Consider the following 12,740-nt stretch of genomic DNA (forward strand, 5'->3'; position numbering starts at 1 on the left):
GATGTATTGGAAGTGTTTGCCTTGGTGCAACTAAAGGCATGGTCTTGGGTTGCATCCAAGTTACAGGATGCGTTTTTCTCCTTCTCTGATTGTTGTATTGATCCTTTGGTCTGTATGGGGATGATGACATGAAGTCCTGTTTGGGTATAAGCGTGCATGTCGTAGGCGGTTCTTTTCCAGAATTAGTTAAGTAGTGATATCTTTAGGCGTTGACGAGGGACGTGACGAGTGGAAAAAGTTAAAGCTTATGTGTCTTGTATTAGGGTTGGACTACCCCTTAAGTGGTTCACATTTATTCATTGTTTATTGTTGATAAAAATTTTGTTAACATTTTCCTAATTATTGTTATTATGTTCGTGTTAATCTTTGTTATCTTTCCTTCCAACCTCGAAAGACATTGTTATTCTAATATAATATATGATTTGTAACTATGTTTGCTTAGAAATTAAATATAATTAACAATCAAAATTTAATTTAATATATTAAATACAATATTTAATTTAAAATTAAAGTTTAAATATTTATTTCAAAATTTTCAAGCAAAATATTTTACTTAAAAAACAAAACCTATATTAAATAAAAAAAAATACAAAATAAAGTAAAAAAACAAAAAACCATTAAATAATTTATTTATTTATTTCTATATTTTATATAAAAATAATATAAATGATTTTGAAGTAGAAAATATATAAGTTTCTCTTCAAATAGAAAGTAGTCACTATAAGAAATAATTATGGTAGAGTCTCCAAAAGAGCGATGCAGAGAGTAAAAAAAAGACTCTACATGGAACAAGTGTGATTAACGTCTCAATAGAAATGGAAATTAATGTTTTGGTGGCTATGCATTAGAGATGATCTCCAATTAGACACAATTTTACAAGGTACAGTGAGGTAGTGTTGGCTAAGCCTACAAAAAGAAAAATATATTATTTAACTATAACATAGGTTTATGGGACACTAAAATAGTTATAAAATTAAATAGTTATTAAGAAGTGGACTTTAAGTCTTTTCACCCACTTATATACTATGAAATGGTCTTAATTTCTAGTCGATGTGAGATCTCCAACAATACACACTCTGTCACGTCGAGACTACCAACAAACAATCACTAGCATAGGCTTGAAATAACTCTGATACCATATTAAGAAGTGGACTTTAAGCCTAACTCAACCTCATAAAACCAACTTATAAGGTGAGGTTTACACCCACTTATATACTATGAAATGTTCTAATATCTAGTCGATGGATCTCTAACAATAATTAACCTTAGCGTCGTCATTGAGGATACTACGTGAGAAAACAAATGTGAGTAAATTGTCACAATTGAGGACACTACCTGAGAAACAAATATTAGTGTCGCCTAAACTTACGCTAAATTTAATAAAATATTAACTTGTATCCACTTTGTGTCCACTTTGTGTCCACATTCTGAACGCAATATCATTTTGCAACTTATTCTTTGATTGCATTTACTTTGTGTCCACATTCTAAATGCTAACTTATTATTATTATTTTAATAATTTTTAGTGTGAGTTAAAGGTCACAATGTTTGATATTTATTTTTGTGTCCAACTTGAGTAGACTTCACCCTTCCTAGTGATTTCTTTTTTTTTATAGCCCTCACTTTTTGTTGTAAGCAAAAATGGATTTTTCTTTGTAGTAAGTAAAGACCTAACTCAAAATTTTGAAGAATTCTTCAATAGTCTTTACTCTTTTCAAGAAATGAACGTTCCTCATAAATGAAAATACTGGAATGAGTAATTAAAAAGAAAATAAAAAATATCTATAAATTTATTGTTTTAAATTTTAATTGTCTTAATTCTTTCCAATATATTCGAATAACTTAATAGGAGAATATTCTCCCACACACATCCACATTGAAAATAATTATTGGCAATTAGTTGTATTAATATTGTATTTATCTTTAAATTCATGTAAACACAAGAAAATGTAGATTAAAATTATAGCACTATAAGAAAACCTAATAATAAATGAGGTCCATAGAAATTTCTTTGTTGATTTAAGCTTCATTGTATCATATATGATCCGCTGTCGTGTTTGTTTTCGATTCTTATTCTTCAATTCTAATCTTCTCCATGTTAGAATGGTTTAATTTTCTTTGCTTGACTTTAAAGACTTAGACGAGGCAACATTTTTCAATGTGAAAGTTTTGACTTTTGTTCCAATCAAAAACCTAAATTTCCTTACTATGTTGGAAGATCCATATACGATACAATAAATGAAGTCAACTTAAAAAGTTAAAGGTTAGATAATACTTAAATATTGAAATATTTTATTTTTAGTATAATATAATGTAAATATATTTTTTGAATTTTGTTAATGATTGATATGTTTAAATACTTTTTGATTTGAAATCATTCACGTATATTTATTAAAAAAAATAATATTAATACTTTCCAGATAATTAAATGTTAACAATATTTTTCTTTTAATAATATATTTATTAATAACTAAAGATTAAAAAGAAATTTTTAATTATCTCAATCATTAATAAAATTCAAACAAAATTATTAAAAATATTTATGTTAAAATTATTTTTATTGTATTAATTAAAAAAATATATATCAATACTTATTATATTAAACTAATATTTTTTCAAATAAGGAGGTGTAAATCACCATTTTAGATATACATTTCACCTAAAATTATCATGTTTAACAAGTTTGGTATTTTAAAAGTTTATTCTTTTAATTTTTTTTTGAGAAATTATATAAATAAGAAATTCTGATGTATTCAAATGGATGGAAGTATTCAATTATTGAAAGGGAAAATGGAGTAACTTCTTACTTTCTACACTTCAACATATAAAACTGAGTAATTGAAGAGAGAAAAATTATATTTTGACAACCCAAAAAGGTTGTATACTGATTTTAATGTGACAGTTTAATATATATATATATATATATATATATATATAATAAAACTAAATTTATAATAAAATAATGTAAAAAGTAATTAAAATAATATTATCGAGAATTGTAAGATAAATGTAGTAAAAAAAGTAGGTTGTTAAGTATAATGCTTCTTGAAGATAGCCTCCATCTTGCCATGTCGTTTTTCTACAGAAATATAATATATTGTGAAAATTGACCAATCCTCTACATAATTAAAAGTACATCTCTTTTATTTAATATAATATTATTTTTTAATAATTTATTTTTTCTAAATATATATTTTTCTGGTTATTTAATAATGTGTCTATAAAAGAAGTATGAGTGCTCACAATTCAAACATATTACCAGTGACTTATTGAGCTTGTTCTATACTCATCTCCAATGAGAATCCATCAAATCTTCAATATTTTCATACCCTTGTGCTTCATATGCTTGAATATCAACATCCACCTAGTAACATGCCACTGTCTTGACCATGACCAATTCTTGTTAATCCAATTAAAGGAAAGTCTTGTATTCAACCCAGCCACTTCCAACAAATTGGTTCACTGGAACCAAAGTAGTGATTGCTGTCAATGGAATGGAGTAACATGCAGCATGGGCCATGTAATTGGTCTTGACTTGAGTGGGGAGTCTATTTCTGGAGAACTAAATAATTCCACTCTCTTTAAACTCCAATATTTACTGAATTTGAATCTGGCTTACAATGATTTCAACTCTTCCATTCCTTTGATGTTTGACAAGCTCAAGAATTTGAGGTCTTTGAATTTGTCAAATGCTGGATTTCATGGACAGATTCCTTCTAAGATTTCTCACCTGACAAATTTGACGACACTTGACTTGTCTGCATCACTTGCCTCGCAACATTTTTTCAAACTCCAGAAGCCAAATATCAGCATGTTCTTGCAGAACCTTACGAAACTCTCAGAACTTTATCTTGATGGTGTAAGGGTGTCTGCTGAGGGAAAGGAGTGGTGTCATGCTTTGTTTGAGCATGTCATCATGCAATATCACAGGGCCAATTGATTCTTCATTGGCAACTCTTCAGGAACTCTCAGTCATTAGACTGAATCAAAATAGTATCTCAAGCTCTGTGCCAGAATTTTTTGCAAATTTCTCCAATTTGAATGTTTTGGAGCTTAACAGTTGCAGGTTGAGTGGTCATTTTCCAAAGGGTATCTTTCAAATACAAACTCTAAACGTTCTTGATATATCAAACAACAAGGATCTTTATGGAGTTTTTCAAGACTTCCAAGAGGATGCAGTTCTTCACACTGTGAATCTTAGTAATACAAATTTCTCAGGGAAATTACCAGGTTCTATTTCGAATCTAAAGCAGTTGTCTATTTTAGATCTATCTAACTGCCAATTCTTTGAAACACTCCCAATTTCAATGTCAGAACTCACTCAACTTGTTTACTTGGACTTGTCTTACAACAAGTTTAACGGTTCACTCCCTTCTTTCATGATGGTAAAAAAACTCAGATATTTATCTCTCTTGCACAATAGTTTGACAGGAACCATTGCTACAACTCATTTTGAGGGACTTGAAAATCTCCTCATCATCAATTTAGGAGATAATTTTCTGAGTGGAAAATTTCCTGTGTCACTTTTTACACTTCCATCTTTGCAAGAACTTACACTTTCTCATAATGGATTTGACGGTCCATTAGATGAATTCCCAAATGTTTCTTCCTCTAAATTACAGTTGATTGACTTGAGCAGCAACAACTTGCAGGGCCCTATTCCTGTATCTATCTTTCGTCTTGAAGGACTTCATTTCCTACAACTTTCCGCAAATGAATTCAGTGGCACCATAGCACTTGATATGATCCAGAGGAGTTTACATACACTAGGTCTTTCACACAATAACTTGTCAGTTGATATAACTTCCATTGGTGACCATGACATTTCGTCCTTTCCCAACATGAAATACTTACTGTTGGGTTCTTGCAATTTGGGAGAATTTCCAGGGTTCTTGAAAAACCATTCCCAATTGCATGCTTTAGACCTATCCAACAACCAGATTCATGGAATAATACCTAACTGGATTTGGAGATTTGACTCTCTACTTCATCTAAATCTTTCCAACAATTTTCTAACAACTATGGAAGGACCCTTTGATGATCTGAATTCCAAGCTATATATGCTCGATCTTCATTCCAATCAACTTCTTGGATCCATTCCTACTTTCACAAAATATGCTGTACATTTGGACTACTCAAGCAATAAATTCAGCACTTTGCCACTTGACTTGGACAACTATATCCCCTTTGTATACTTTCTCTCCATTTCAAATAACAGATTTCAAGGGAAAATCCATGAAGCCTTTTGTAATTTTTATAATCTTCTATTGCTTGATCTTTCCTACAATAGCTTCAACGGCTTCATTCCCATGTGTTTGATGGCAAGGAATAGTACCCTTAGAGTACTAAATCTTGCAGGAAACAAACTCCAGGGTTCTGTTTCTGATACCATTTCAAGTTCATGTAATTTACGGTTCCTTAACCTCAATGAAAATCTCTTGGGTGGTGTTATCCCAAATTCTCTAGCCAACTGTCAAAGTCTACAAGTCTTAAATGTTGGAAATAATCAATTTAGTGACAGATTTCCATGTTTCTTAAGAAACATTGCCACACTACGAATGCTAATTTTGGGGTCAAACAAACTCAGTGGTCCTATTTCATGCCCACATAGCACTGCCACTTGGGAGATGCTTCATGTTGTGGATTTATCCTACAATAACTTTATGGGTATACTACCTGGATCATTATTGAGAAGCTGGACAAAAATGATGGGTAATCATACTGAATCCTATGAAGAGCAAGGGACTTTATTTTTTGACTTGTTTGATAATCCTGACAACATGCATTTCAATAGTTTGTTCTCGGTTGTCAACAAGTTTCTTCTGATAAAATTGTACAAATTGTTGTCAGATGTACCTCACACTGTGGTTGACCACTTATATGCTTACTATGTTACTTCTAACCAATATGGTGGTCGCTATTTGGATTCAATTACAACTGTGTACAAAGCAAGTCAAAAGAAGTTGAACAAAATTCCCTCTGCCTTCACTTCCTTGGATCTCTCCTGTAACCATTTTCAAGGTTCAATACCTCAAGAATTTTCGAGTTTGAGAGCACTGAAATTTCTTAACTTGTCACATAATGCTTTCTCAAGCAATATCCCCTCATCAATTGGAAATTTGAGGAATCTTGAATCCATGGACTTGTCAAATAACAATCTGATTGGAGAAATCCCACCTGAGTTTGTGAACTTAAATTTTCTAGCATACTTGAATCTCTCATTTAATCATTTGTGGGGGGAAATCCCAACAGGTGGTCAAATGAACACATTTGAAGCATCTTCTTTTGTGGGCAATGAAGGATTATGTGGACCACCCTTGAAAGATTGCACCAATGGTAGAGTGGGAGATTCAGCTCCAACACCAGTATATGAAATTGATGGATCAATTGAGATAAATTTCATAAGTGTGGAGTTGGGATTCATTTTTGGGTTGGGAATCTTCATCCTTCCCCTTATGTTCTTGAAGAGGTGGAGGGTTTTGTATTGGCAGCTAGTGGATAATTTCCTTCAAAGGATTGTCCCCCAACTTGATTTTGTCTATGAATACTATGGAGGCCAAAGGTACAAGTCTCTAAAGTGGATGGGGTAGCTGATCTCACGATGGTGAAGCAAACATATATTGCATCTTCTTTCTCCTTTGGGTTTTCATGTTTTCTTCTCGGACTTGTTTTAGTTTCTGCAAACTAAGAAGTGTGTACGCAATTATGGTATACTTACTGCAGAAACATAAATAGCTTGTTTTGTAATTTATGATTTTTTTTTTTCATGTAAGAGCATGTTTGAAAGAATTTTTGTTTTCTTAATTTTAGCTATTTTGAAAATAAAGTGAGGATGATTTTCTTGTAGGCTTGTGAGATTTCCTTGGCCATTGCATCGTCAAGGTGAACACGGTTTATCTTGTAATAGAGTTATGCAATGTTCCTCGGTGAGAAGCATTCGTTTAATAAATGTTTAAAAAACATCATAACTGTTTGACACAAATCTAACACATTTATCTTAAAATAAAGTTTTGTATATAATAATAATAATAATAATAATAATAATAATAATAATAATAAGAGTAATAATAATAAATAAATAAAAAGAAGATGTTAGACAGTGGAGGCTTAGTGAGAAGCATTCCTTTATTTTGCTATGAATTCTATTAATATCCATTAATTTGTTATAAACACACTGGTATGAATCATAGCTTTTGATAGCTTATAGACCTTTTAATGGGTGATGCAGTATGAAAGTTCATAAACGATCTAAGGGTATCTCACAGTAACATTTCGATTAACATTATGAATTCCATTAATGTTCATTTATAAACATAGTGTTAGGAATCATAGCTTCTGATAGCTCATAGACCTTTTAATGGGTGATGCAGAAAATTCATAAACGTTCTAGGTGTATCTCAGAGTAACATTCACATTAACATAGTAACATTTGAAGCTTGCTGACTAATCAAATATTAAATAATGAAAAAAATGAATATATGAATATATGAATATATGAATGATCAGTAAATTAAATATTAAGTACTTTTATGCAATTACTCAAACTTGTAACCCAAGAAACCAAATCATAGTCCAAGAAACCAACAACATAAACAAATACAAAATTCTTCCAATGTTCTTGGCACACACAATCACTTCAAACATCATTTCCCAAAAAAGTGAGCTTTTCAATATTCCTCATCAGTTTCATCCCTTCTTATTGCATTGTGCATAGTAAAAAAAAAGGGGTAAATCAATGTATGATAAATGTTTTTGTATATACCATAACTGCTTGACAGAAATCTAAAACCAATGTACTAATGAACTCTAATGACAAAACTCCTTCAATTCTTTTCAAATCTTCAGTGTCTTCTTTAGTCCATTTCTCATAAGAACTCGTATTTGTCCAAAAAATTTCAAATATTAAACCAATCTACTTATGTAGGTTTGACACATATCTAAACTAGACACAACAAACTCAGGAAAATGTAAAAACAACAACAATCTACTGACAGTTTCATATATCTTCTTCTTACTTCTAGCTATGTTTCTTACACAATGTTTTCCTCATCTTGCAATCTACTTTAATGGCAAAACTCCTTCCATCTTTCTAAATCTTCATTATTTTCTTTAGTATTTTTCTAGTTACAAAATATAGAACAATAATAACTATAAAATAATATTAAAACAAACTAAAATTCAGGCATAAAACTCCACAGTTTATCGCATTGAACATATATAGATATTGAAAAGTTGACTCCAAACTTCAAATTCTAATTTCAAAGGCACGTGTTTTCTGCACATATGTTCATTGTGATACTGAGAACGTAAAAAAGGCTTTTCAGAAAAAGAAAGAAAAGGAGCAGTCACATGACATGCCTACGGGCAACTACACATATGTTATAGACCTTTGACATGTGTCCAGTTTTCTTCTTCTGATAAATTTCTATTTGAATTTTTTTCCCAATTATTTTGTGAATGACATGTGCAAAAAGTTCCAATTGTGTTTCCTTCAAATGTATATCTTATTAAACATTTAAAGGTTTGATCTTAGAATTTTAGATGAGAATAAGAAATTAGACGAGATGAGATAACTTTGTATCGATATGATGAGTTTCTATTATCCCAACTAGTCTTTATAAAAATAATTTACTTTTGTAGGGATATCGTGTGCGGAAGCGTGATAATTTCAACCAAAGGTTATGAGAAATTAAAGTAATAAGTAAAGTGAGAATGATACCAGAAGCCAAAACTTTCACTATAATGATACTGGGAGTACAATGAATTCCTCTCAGACTAATAGATAAATAGCCCTAAAACAAATCCTCTCTATATGGGTTAAACACTTACACCCAAGAACAGAAATAGAGAGTATATGAAAAGAGAGAGGAAGCAAGTGTGTGTTGCTTGTTTGTTATGTGTTACATGCTTGAAGGAAGCCACTATATATAGTGGTTCTAGGAGACAACAATAATAAATACAATTAATGGTAATTAACCTCCCATTGATTGTGGCAATTAACCTCCCATTGATTGCAATTGATTGCGGCAATTAATCTCCCATTGATTGCAATTGATTGCGGCAATTAATCTCCCATTGATTGCAATTGATTGTGGCAATTAACCTCCCAATTATGACAAGAAAATGGAAAGGTGAGTCATAAACCCACAAATCTCCACCTTGACTTGCCTTTGACTGGAACACTCTCTCGCCATGAAGCCTTGATTAAGTATGGATAATACCAGCTAAGTTCAGGCAATGATTGAACTTAGCCGATGGAAGTGGATTAGTCAACATGTCTGCAGGATTTTCAGTCGTATGAATTTTTTCAACAATTATATCTCCTGTATCAACAATGTCTCGGATAAAATGGTGTTTAATTTCAATGTGTTTGGTCCTTGAGTGATACTTATTGTTCCTGGTTAAGTGAACAGCACTCTGACAATCACAAAATATAACAAGAACATCTTGTTGAAGACCAAGTTCACTTACCAAGCCTCGAAGCCATATAGCCTCTTTCATACCTTCTGTAGCAGCAATATATTCTGCTTCAGTGGTGGACAAAACCGCAATGGCTTGAAGTGAAGAATACCAGCTAATAGCAGACCCACATAGGGTAAAGATGTAAGCTGAAAGTGACCTTCTCCGATCTAAATCACCACCATAGTCAGCATCAACATAGCCAACTGCTCCTCCGGGATCGGCTCTATGTTGATCAAATACCAAACCAAGATCTGAAGAACCTTTCTGATAACGAAGTATCCATTTAACGACTTCCCAGTGTGCCTTGCCTGGATTATGCATGAACCTGCTAACAATGCTAACAGCATAAGCTAAATCAGGTCTAGTACATACCATTGCATACATGAGACTTCCAATTGCATTTGAATACGGGACATATGACATGCGTCTTTTGTCCTCGTCTGATTTTGGACACTGATCTGATGACAACTTGAAGTGGGCGGCAATTGGAGTATTAACAGCTTTGCAATCTCGCATTCCAAATTTGTCAAGCATCTTAAGAACATACTTCTTTTGTGATAGAAAAAGTTTTCCAGCTTGACGATCTCTGTTGATCTCCATTCCCAAAATTTTCTTGGCAGGACCTAAGTCCTTCATATCAAATTCACTGCTAAGCTGAGCCTTTAACTTGTTAACTAAAAATTTATCTCTTGCAGCAATCAACATGTCATCAACATATAGCAACAAGTATACAAAAGACCCATCAGATGACTTTTGAAAATAAACACAGTTATCATAGCTACTTCTGGAGTATCCATGTCCAACCATGAAAGAATCAAACCTCTTATACCATTGTCTTGGTGATTGCTTCAAGCCGTAAAGAGATTTTTTTCAAACGACATACATGGTCCTCCTTTCCAGGTACAACGAAGCCCTCAGGCTGCTGGATGTAAATCTCTTCCTCAAGATTACCATGAAGAAAAGCAGTTTTCACATCTAACTGTTCCAGCTCCAAATCATACAAGGCAACTAAAGCAAGTAATATACGTATTGAAGTATGACGAACAACAGGAGAAAAAACTTCATTAAAGTCAATACCTTTCTCTTGATCAAAACCTCTTACAACAAATCTTGCTTTATTCCTTGTACTCTCAACACCAGGGATCCCTTCTTTTCTCTTAAAGATCCACTTGCAACTAATGACTCGTTTTCCTTCTGGTAACTTCACCAATTCCCATGTTTCGTTTTTGAGAAGACTCTCAACTTCTTCTTGCATAGCAGCAATCCACTTTATTGAGTCGTCACCAGAGATAGCTTCAGAGTAATTCTTGGGTTCACCTTCTTCACCCATCTCTTGTGCAATAGTTAAAGCATAAGCAATGTTGGCTGATTCTGCAATTAATCTTTGAGTCGGTTTTCTTGGTCTCTGTTGTAAAAGTTCTTGAGCCATAGACCATGGCTGTGGTAATCCTCGTCGTTTAGGTGGACATTGCTCATGTGGACTCAAATGTTCATTTGTACCATCAATAACAGTGACTTGATCACCTTGAGTACTGGAGGAATTGGGAACGTCTTCCTCATGAGCGGGTGTTTTAATCTCAAACTCCACCTTCTCTCGAGCATCTTCCTTGTCACCTGTATCAATTGAGGAAATGACAGTATCTTTTACAGAAGAGAGAATAACATTTTCATTAAATGTCACATTCCGACTGTGAATTATTTTTTGAGATTCTGGGTCATACAAACGATAGCCTTTAACCCCTGAGCCATAACCCATGAAAATGCACTTCTTAGCACGAGGTTCTAATTTTCCCTCGTTTACATAAGAATAAGCAGGACAACCAAATATTTTAAGATTAGAATAATCAACAGGGTTACCTGACCAAACTTCTTCTGGAATGTTGCAATCAATAGATCTGTTAGGAGAGCGGTTTATCAGATAACATGCCGTTGAAGCCGCTTCAGCCCAAAAAGATTTGCTCAAACCAGAATGGGAGAACATGCAACGAACTCTCTCCAGGATAGTTCTATTCATTCTTTCTGCAACCCCGTTCTGTTGTGGAGTACTTGGGATGGTGAAGTGTCTGGAAATGTCTTCCTTCTTGCAGAAATCATTGAATTCATTCGAACAGAACTCAAGGCCATTGTCTGTCCTTAACCTCTTTATCTTTTTGCCAGTCTGATTCTCAATCAATAATTTCCACTCTTTAAAAGTGGAAAATGCTTCATTCTTATGTTTAAGGAAATACACCCACAGTTTTCGTGAGAAATCATCAATAATTGTCATCATATAACGACATTTACCTCTGGAGGGAACTTTTGAAGGACCCCAAAGATCTGAGTGAATGTAATCCAAGGTACCTTTGGTTCTGTGTATGGCTTTAGAAAAACTAACCTTTTTCTGCTTACCAAAAATGCAATGTTCACAGAAATCAACCTTTCCAGTACAGTGGTTACCAAGGTGACCCTTCTTCTTGAGGATTAGAATTCCCTTCTCACTCATGTGGCCTAATCTCATATGCCACAACTTGGTGTTATCTTTGTTGGGTGAGGCAACAGCTGCAGAACCTGTAACAGTTGAACCCTGCAACACATACAAACTATCACATCGAATTGCCTTTAGTAACACAAGAGCTCCTTTAGACACTTTTAAAACTCCACCTTCAGCTGAGTATCTACACCCATGAGATTCAAGGGTGCCTAAGGAAATGAGATTGCGTTTCAACTCAGGGACATATCTGACACCTGTTAAAGTTCTAACAATTCCATCATGTGTCTTGATTTTGATTGTTCCTTCACCAACAACTTTGCATTGAGCATCGTTTCCCATCAAAACAAGACCATTATAAACTGGTTCATATGTGGTAAACCAATCTCTATTGTAAGACATGTGAAAAGTACAACCAAAATCAAGAATCCATTCATTTTTAGACCTTTGTTCAGTGTTGGAAGCTACAAAACAATCCCCATCAGATTCAGTTTCAACAATACTAGCTTCGGCAAATTTTTCTGGTTGTTTACCATTTCCCTTATCTTCTCTATCTTGCTTATTTTTCAATTTATAGCATTCATAGATCTCGTGTCCCTTTTTCTTGCAATAACGACAATATTTGGAGTTCTTGCCTCTAGATTTTGACCTAGATTTATGTTTAGTGTTCCTACCTTTCTCTTGGTTTCTCCCTCTAACTACTAATCCTTCACCAGAATTTTCAGAATGAATTTGAGTATCAGATTTTTCTTTGGCTAGTAAATTAGTTTTGACATCATCAAAGCTTAAGGTAAGATAATTACCGTATAAC

The 12,740-nt window shown here is 33.2% G+C and overlaps 1 pseudogene; it reads left to right on the plus strand.

Annotated features, from left to right (window-relative positions):
• Positions 1-3,295: 3,295 nt before the first annotated feature.
• LOC137824534 (receptor-like protein 7) lies at positions 3,296-6,837 on the plus strand (annotated as a pseudogene).
• Positions 6,838-12,740: the final 5,903 nt, after the last annotated feature.

Source organism: Phaseolus vulgaris, chromosome 8, assembly GCF_000499845.2.
Source record: "Phaseolus vulgaris cultivar G19833 chromosome 8, P. vulgaris v2.0, whole genome shotgun sequence".
NCBI classification, from domain to species: domain Eukaryota; kingdom Viridiplantae; phylum Streptophyta; class Magnoliopsida; order Fabales; family Fabaceae; genus Phaseolus; species Phaseolus vulgaris.